The 9162-nt window shown below is 46.1% G+C and overlaps 1 long non-coding RNA gene across 1 annotated transcript; it reads right to left on the bottom strand.

Annotated features, from left to right (window-relative positions):
- Window positions 1–7598: 7598 nt before the first annotated feature.
- LOC134738610 (uncharacterized) lies at window positions 7599–8609 on the bottom strand. Its single transcript, XR_010124473.1, has 2 exons — window positions 8484–8609; window positions 7599–7879 (listed from the first exon to the last, which is right to left on the bottom strand). It is a non-coding gene; the product is annotated as an uncharacterized LOC134738610 (long non-coding RNA).
- Window positions 8610–9162: the final 553 nt, after the last annotated feature.

The following is a 9162-nucleotide window of genomic DNA, read 5'->3' as shown; positions in this document are numbered from 1 at the left end:
GTTGATACCAACTGAAAAACAACTCACAACTTTGTTACATAAAAGTTGAACCAGATTGGTCTGGTGTGGTTACAGAGGCCAGGTGGACTTGAATTCAAATTCTATCTCTGCCACTTATGACTCTGTTTTTCTCATACAGAAAATCTGGTTGGGTTGCTGGGTGCATTCAAATGAGATAAGTAGAAAATGCCTGGCACAATGCCTGGCACACAATATACACTCAAAAAACCCTAGATATTAACACTGAGATTGGTTTTGTTTGGATGATGGTGGAGGAGTCTTGGGGAACTTTTCTGGCGGGAAAGGATGCTTGGGTCATGGGAAGTTGTGCAAGATGAGGGAGACTGATGGTGACCACTGCTTAGCTGGGGACCAGAAGAATTTTGGAGAGCCCAGCGATGCTTAGAAGGTGAACAGCAAGGACATAGGTTCTTTCTTATATAAAAGACAGAATTAGGACTAGAACCAGACCCATGAATTACATTTAGTGTTTTCTTCTCTATTGTTATACCATGACTCTGAGTAACAATAGCCCAGACATTGGTTCTGGGCTGATTATTCTCCTGCCTATGTAGCGCTGACTTTCTGTATCCATTGCATAAAACAGAAAACCTAATCAATGGTGTCTTTAAAAGATAGAGTTGTCTCTCATATAAAAAAATTCTGCAGGCAGGTGTCCAGGGTTGGTATGGCAGCAGGGATCCAGGTTCCCCTGCCTCGCCATGGTTAATATGTGCCTTTCAACCTGAAGGTCATGGCAAAGTCACAAGTGGTCACTGCAGCTCCAGCTGTCCCCTCTGCATGCCAAGTAGCCAGAAGGAAGAAAGAGATGAGCAAAAGTGTGACTCTCATCTGAGACAGCCCCCTTTTGGGGAGTTTTAACAGTCTCTACCCAATAACTTCTACTTCCACCTCTTTGGCCAGAATGATCTCTGAATGGGTAATGTAGTTTTCTAGCCTGACATATTGCCTCTCCCAACATAATCAGAGTTCCTTTGGAAGGAATAAGGGGTAATAACGCATAGGCAACTAGAAGTTCCCATCTTACCTTCCAGGGTGGAGATCTGTGAGTGACTGGAAGAAGAATGATGTGGGGAGAGAATGAGAGAAAGCAAGAGAGAGAAGACAAAAGGGGAAAGGGAAAATTATTGTTGAGTTCAATTCATTTTTGTTTTTGCTTTTGAGACAGTCTCGCTCTGTCAGCCAGGCTGGAGTGCAGTGGTGTGATCATGGCTCACTGAAACCTCGACTTTCTGGACTCAATCAATCCTCCCACCTCAGCCTCCCAAGTAGCTGGGACTACAGGCATGCACCACCATGTCTGGCTAAGTTTTTAAATTTTTAAAAAATTTTTTTTGTAGAGATGGGGTCTGGCCATGTTGTCCAGGCTGGTTGCAAACTCCTGGGCTCCAACGTTCCACCCACCTCAGCCTCCCAAAGTGCAGGGAGTACAGGCATTAGCCACCGTGTCCAGCTTTCTTGAGTCCAATTTTGAAGGCAGAGATGACTTCTAGCAGGTGTTTGAAATGGGTCTTGGAAATTGGGTAGGATTTGGACAAGAACCCACGTGAGTTAGGGTTCTTTGATTGTAGTGTTCAAGCTAATTTTAGAAAAGAAGGAATTTGTTGGAAAGATATAAGGAAATTGCTTGAGAAAAACACTCAAACTGACTTTTTCTCTCCTTTTGCATCGCCAACATCAACACAGAAGACCTCCGTGACCAAATGCGTGGAGTTTTCCCCGCCACCAGGCACTGGACACGTGCTGGGTGTCCTCTAATTCAATTCTGACACTACCTACTTGGAGATAGCATCAGATCCCACAGCTTGAGGGCTCGGTCCCCAAAACTGTCCCCCTCCCCTAGACACCAGTTGCAAGTCCAGGCCTCCAGAACTTCTGACCAAACAGCTTTATATTGGGGTTCTCATGATGCCTTCTTTGGGTTGGATTAATTTTCTGAAGTGGCTTACGGAACTCAAGGAAACACATTTACTGGTTTATTATAAAGGATAGACATGAAGAGATGTGTAGGGCGAGGTATAGGAGAAGGAGCACGGAGCTTCCATGCCTTCCCTAAGTGAGCCACCTTTCAGGAACCTCCATGTGTTCTGTTATCCAGAAGCTCTCCGAACCCAGTCCTCAGGTTTTTATGGAGGCTTGATTACATAGGCATGATTGACAACCATGTAGAAATGTGATTAGACAAAAGCGCGTGATCTACACCCAGCAAGGCCTGTCTGCTCAGACTTCTTGGCCCCTCTGTGTAGCATTCCTTCCTCTAGGGTATGGGGCAGGACTCACTCTGGAATGAAGATCTTTTGACCACAATCAGATTAGAGTCCTACCTTATCAGTAAAAGGAGGACAGGAGGCCGGGTGCGGTGGCTCATGCCTGTAATCCCAGCACTTTGGGAGGCTGAGGCAGGTGGATCATGAGGTCAGAAGATCAAGACCATCCTGGCTAACATGGTGAAACACCATCTCTACTAAAAATGCAAAAAATTAGCCAGGCATGGTGGCACATGCCTGTAGTCCCAGCTACTTGGGAGGCTGAGGAAGGAGAATAGCTTGAACCCAGGAGGCAGAGGTTGCCGTGAGCTGAGATAGCGCCACTGCACTCCAGCCTGGGGGACAGAGCAAGACAAACAAAAAAAGAGGACAGGAGAAGGTCAGAGAAAGATTCTGCCTCCTGAAACCTAAAGCACCCTAACATTATAACAAGGACTATGGGAGTTATGAGCCAGGAGCCGTGGATGAAAACCAACATATATAAAACTGTAATATCATAGAAGACTAAGGAAGACTAAGGAATTATTTTTTTTAAAGGTGAGGGCTGAGAGGAGGAGAGATCTATGTATGGCCTTAGGTGGAACTCATCAAGTCTTGTCAGCTCAAACCATTTTGTTGTTGGTAGTGGTGTGTCCTCTACTCAACATTCCAAGTCCCAAGAGTGAGCAACCAATTGGCCTTACTTGGGCCATGTGACTAGGAAAAGACACCATGAAATCCATCTCTAGTCAGGTAAAGAGATTCCCCAGGCCAGGCGTGGTGGCTTACACCGGTAATCCCAGGCCAAGATGGGAGGATCACTTGAGCCCAGGAGTTTGAGCCCAGCCTGGGCAAACGAGCAAGATGCTGTCTTTACAAAAAAATTAAAAAATTAGCCAGGCACAGTGGCACATGCCTGTAGCCCCAGCTATTTGGGAGGCTAAGGCGGGAGGATCACTTGAGCCCAGGAGGTTGAAGCTGCAGTGAACCTTGATCACACCACTGCATTCCAGCCTGGGAAACAGAGTGAGACACTGTCTACAAAAGAAAAAAAGAGATTTCCCTAGAGGAGGTCAGGACACTGTACCAGATGAAGGGAGAATTAGAGGTTGTAGAGCCAACACTACCCAATGTCCACTAGGAGTAATGGGAAGAGAGCTATTCTAGAAGAGGAAAGACAGGAAGAAAGTCACACAAGTTGGAGAGTGAAGGAACATCCAGTTGACCAAGCAAGAGAGGGAGATGAAGCTTGAAAGGCAAGTTGAAGCCAGATTCTAGAGATGTTTGACTACCAGCCTGAGAAAATCTGTGTTTTTATCAGGTGGGCCATGGGGAGCTATTGATGACTTTTGCCTATTAGGGTAAAGTGATCAGGTCTGATCCAAATATAAAGACTGGCCCAGGCTAGGCATGGTGTCTCATCCTTATAATCCCAACACTTTGAGAGGCCAAAGCAGGAGGATTCTGTGAGGCCAGGAGTTCAAGACCAGCCTGGGCAACATAGCAAGACCCTGTCTCTACAAAAAAATGTGCCAGGCATGGTGATGTGTGCCTGTGATTCCAGCTACTCAGGAGGCTGAGATGGGAGGATCATCTGAGCCTGGGAGGTCAAGGCTGCAGTAAGCTATGATTATGCCACTGCACTCCAGCCTGGGTGACAGAAACCTTGTAAAAAAAAAAAAAAAAAAAAAAAAAAGATTGCTCCAAGTTGTGGCATAAGTGTGGGGAAGGCAAGTATGACTCTGGGTCTCAGGGACTCAGATGTCACCAGGCAACTCACTCTTTCTGTCTTCCCAGCCCCTCTCCCTTCTATTGGCTTCTTTTTTCCAGATCCTCATCTTCCTCATGGTAGCTGAGCTCCTCAATGCAGCTCCTGTCACCTCCTCTCAAGCCACCTCTCTCAGCTTCATCCCCTGCCAAGCACTAAGCCTTGTTCCCTTGGATCCTAAATTGAAAAATGCAGGGAAGTCCCCTGATTGGCTTAGCTTAGGTCAGGTGATACCCCCAGGCCAATCAATAGGCGTCAAGGGAAAGGCTCTGAAAGAAGGGAGCAGGTCCCTTTTAAGCCATGTGGTTAGTGCAACGCCAAGGATCATTTCCTGGAGGGAGCCTGCTTGCTGGTTTGTGGAGATAAAGCAGTAGAGGTCTAGATGTCTACTATTCGCAGGGGCTCCTTGAACACCTACCATGTGCCAATCACTGGGCTAAATGCTTATCCCATTTTGCCCCTCAACAACATTTTGCGGTCTTATTATTATCCCCATTTTGCACATGGGCAAACTGAGTCTCAAATAACTTAGAATCACTTGTCTAGGTCAGGTAGCCAGTTTAAATGGCAGAGCAGGGATGCAATCCCAGTCTTTCTGGAACCAGAGCATGAGCTCTTAACCATATTATTCTGCCAAAGATCCATCTTGGGGCCTCATTTTCCCACCCAGGAAGGTATTTGGCAGGGTCACCACTAGCCCTTTTGGTGCCTTTTTTTTTTAAATTAGTAAAACCTCCCCTTCTTCAAGACACTTTACTGCCATCTGCTGAAAATTGCCAAAGTAAGTACAGTACACAAATCTATAATGCAGTGATGTAAACAGTGCCCCTTTAGACTGAGACTCTGGGTCAGTCTAATGGCCAGTTTTTCACAGTTGGGCAGGTTGTGTACTGTACCAGGGCTAACATGGTGCAGTGCACAACCTGCTCAACTGTGAGCCTTAGCTTTGATACAGGAAGTAGAAATGGCAGCCGGGAGTTTATTGAACAGCAAAGACTAACATGACTTATCTGGAATCATGAATTCTGTGGCCTCTGGAATAGGGTGATGTTTTGGGATGTCTGGAGCTGATAGATCTGGGCTGAAAAGGACCAGGTCGATGGAGATGCCAAGCATTTATTTGTTTTGTTTCTTCTCGCTCCTATGCCCGGTCTTTGCCTTTTGGTGCTTGGCCACTGGAGTGGGTGGCTCCATAAGATGACTCTTGGATGGTTTCAGGCTCTTCCTGGACACCCAGGACTGGTCCATGAGCTTGGGCTCAGCTGGCAAATCCTCAGGGAGATAGACATCTGTGGCCTCTGAGATTGGTAAGGGTAACTGGGGCTCTGGGGCCTGTAGCTACTCTGGTGGGAGGGGGCAGAGGTCAAGGCAGTAGAAAGATCTAGGCTCAAAAGTGCTGGGCCTAGCCTTCTCGGGGGGCTTCTTGGCCAGATTCCTGAGGAGGTCTTTGGTCTTGTTTAAAAATACCTTGAACTTTTTGGCCTTGGAAGTCTTGGAGTGCCTGATGGAGACTTTTGAGGTTTCTGGGGAAGGCTAGAACACTTTGTCTGGAGTATTCATGCCATAGGTCATTGGAACTCTCCAGCAGGATGGAGAGTAACAGGAAACTGTCTTGGATGTCAAGTCTGGGATGCCTGGGGGGAGCCTGTGACAAGCTTGATGGCCTGGGTCCAGGTAAGGGCAGCATTGAGCAGTGCCCAGAGGCAGTGGGCTTACTGGTGGCTGGAGCAGTACCAGAGGTCCTCTGGGAAGGAGGTCACTGCAGTGACCTCACAGGCTATCCTGTTCCTACATAGCAAGGGCAATTCATGAGACGGAGGTGGAAATTCTAGAGAAAATATCTTGGAAAAGAGGTCTTTCATTATATAATCATATTTTTCATTTAATCATTCATCTACTCATTGATGTATTCACTTGTTTGTTTATTTCATTCATTCACCCAGCCATCTACCAACTCATCCATTGACTTATTACTTGCATGGTAACTCACACATTCATTCATTCATTCTACTTCACTCACTCACTCATACCTTCATTCATTAATTCAGCAAATACTTGCACTGTTGGAGTTGGAGATACCAACACCAAAAATAACAGCAAACATCTACATAGTGTTAAGTGTGTGCCAGCTACTGTTCTAGGTGTTTTAGATTCGACTTAAGCTTCCTAAAAACCTCCTGAAGATACTTGTTATGGAATGAATGTTTCTAGCCCCTTCTCAAATTCATACGTTGAAGCCCTAACCCCTAAGGTGATGATATTTGGAGATGGATCCTTTTGGAGGTAATTAAGTTTAGATGAGGTCATAAGAGTAGGTCTCCTATAAGGGGATTAATGTCTTCATAAGAAGAGAATGAGAGACCAGAGCGTGTGATCATTTTCTCTCTCTCTCTCTCTCTCTCCCCCCCGCTTTCTCTCTCTCTGTCCTCTCTGCCATGTGAGGTCACAGCAACAACACAGCCATCTTCAAGTCAGAAAGAAAGGCTTCTTCAGGAACCCAATCTGCTGGCACCTTGATCTTGGACTTCCCAGCCTCAGAGAGAAATAAAGGTCTGTTGTTATGGTATTTTGTTATAGCCTAGCCTATGGTATTTTGTTATAGCAATCCGAACTGACTAAGACAGAATTATTATTTAGAATTAAATTCTCCGTCTGTTGCCCAGGCTTGAGTGCCCAGGCTTGAGTGCAATGGCAAAATCATGGCTCACTATAACCTCGAACTCCTGGGCTCAAGTGATCCTCCTGCCTCAGCCTCCTGAGTAGCTGGGACTACGGGTGCATGCCACTATACCCAGCTAAAGACAAAAAAATTATTATTTCTTTTTCTATTTTTATAGATAAGCTGTTCTTCAAGGAGATGGAGATGGAGTAGCTTGCTTAAGGCCACCTAGCTAGTCAATAGCACAGCCAGGCTTTGAACCCGGGCAGTTAGTTATCAGAGTCTGGCCTCTCAGCTGCTATGCTGGGCTGTCTTTTGTTAATAAGACAGCTCCTCTGTTCTCACTCTAGTGGGGAGGCCAGTGTGCATGGAAACCAAGACAATGAAGTGTGATGAAATATAAGATCCACGCAGGGGTCTCCTCACCCACTCATGCAGGGGGATAGGGTATATGGAAGATTCTTTTCCTAACTGGTCAAGCTTACCTTCCTTATTTGTGATGTCACGGTCATCCCTGGGTGATCCTTTCATCCATGTGTGATGCAGTTATTCACCAACAACACTTAGTGAGTGCTAACCCTGGACATTGGGGATCGAGAAATGAACAAGGACTATCTCTGCCCGCCTGGAGCTCACAGGCTGGTAGAAGAGACTAGGAGGGAAGGGCAAGGGTGGGCTAGCCAATTAAGACCATGGAGCATGTCTCCGTCTGCCCCTTCTGGTTCCTGTCTTGGTCTTTAAGACCTGTGCTTTCCAAAGTTGTGGGTGGCAAAGTATAGGGAGCCAGGAAACCCAGTTCTAATCCAGTGATTCCTCTGTGAAGCTGTGTGCTCTTGAACAAGTGTCTTTACCTCTCTGGGCTTCATTTTCCTCATCTGTAACATAGAGAGGTAATACAGGATGATTTCCAGCAACACAAGACCATTTATTGTCCCCCAATACCTGTTCTCCACTGTCTCCATAATAATGGAGTCTCACTGGGCACAGATTTGCCAGCTTGAGGCTGTATTTCCCAGTCTCTCCTGCAGTGAGGTGTGGCCATGGGAATAAGTTCTCACTGATGGAATACGAGCAGAAATGACGTCAACAAGCACCTGCATCACTTGCTTAAAAGGAACTTTCTTGCCTTGCTACTTTTCTTTTTCTTTGTCCCATAGGTGAGTGACGGAGAGGGTGGGGCCACATCTATTACAGGAAACACAATGGAAGAAAATTTCACCCCTGAAGGACTGTGTGGCTCAGAGTTGCCTCATCGGCCTGGACTGCTCACTTCTGAACTTTTACAAAAGCAAGAAACAGCCTAGGTGGGAGGATCACTTGAAGCCAGGTGTTCAACACCAGCCTGGGCAACATAGCAAGACCCCATCCCAAATAAATTAATAAATAAAATTAGCTGGGTGTGGTGGCATGTTCCTCTAGTCCCAGCTACTTGGGAGGCTAAGGGGGAGGAATTGCTCGAGCCCAGGAGTTCGAGGCTGCAGTGAACCATGATTGCACCACTGCACTGCAGCCTGGGTGACAGAGCAAGTGCCTGTCTCTTAAAAAAAACAAAACAAGACAAAAATAAAAGCAAGAAGTAAACTTTAAAAACCCCACAGCCATTTTATTTTGAGATCTCTTTGTTATAGCAGCTTAGCTTATACACTAATACAGAGTATTTGTTTCTTTTTTCTCTACTCCAAATCTTGTCTTCCTTCCTGCTGCCTGTACCCTTTCTCAACTTATTCCAAGGCAAATGGAACACTCATTTTGGGGTTCTGCCCAGCTAGTTTAAGCAAAAGCTACTTACCCAGCCCAGGAAGCTCCTCTAATGAAGGCTACCAATGAGACATCAGAGAAGAGTGCTGGTCCCATCTCATTGGCCAAGAGACCATCACATCAGCCCCAGGTGGTAAGAGTGGCTGCCTTCTTCACAATCACCCCTCTACAGTCAGTGGTGTGGTGGTCTCATAGTAGTTGCTATGGGCAGCACGGCACATTTTTTTTTCCAATGATGCTGCCTGCTTCATAATTTCTAGAATCCTCCTGGAATTCAGACGTTTGTCAATAAGAATAATAATAGCAAACATTAATCAAATGCTATCTCTATGACAAGAACATTACATGCATTTTGTTCCATCCTTTTTAGTTATTATTATTTGAGACAGGGTCTAGCTCTGTTGTCCAGGCTGGAGTATAGTGGTGCGGTCATGGCTCACTGCAGCCTTGACCTCCTGGGCTTGAGCGATCCTCCCACCTCAGCCTCCTGAGTAGCTGGGACTACAGGCTCACACCACTACACCCAACTAATTTTTTTATATTTATTTTTTGTAGAGATAGGGTCTTGTTTTGTTGCCCAGGCTGACCTCAAACTCTTGGCCTCAAGGGATCCTCCCACCTTGGTCTACCAAAACACTGGGATTACAGGTGTGAGCCACCACACTGGGCCTCATTCCATCTTTACAACATCATTATGTGGTAGGCACTGT

The sequence above is a fragment of the Pongo pygmaeus genome, chromosome 18, assembly GCF_028885625.2.
Source record: "Pongo pygmaeus isolate AG05252 chromosome 18, NHGRI_mPonPyg2-v2.0_pri, whole genome shotgun sequence".
Taxonomy (NCBI): domain Eukaryota; kingdom Metazoa; phylum Chordata; class Mammalia; order Primates; family Hominidae; genus Pongo; species Pongo pygmaeus.
Note: the sequence above shows the minus strand (reverse complement) of the source record. Positions and strands in the feature narration are given on the sequence as shown.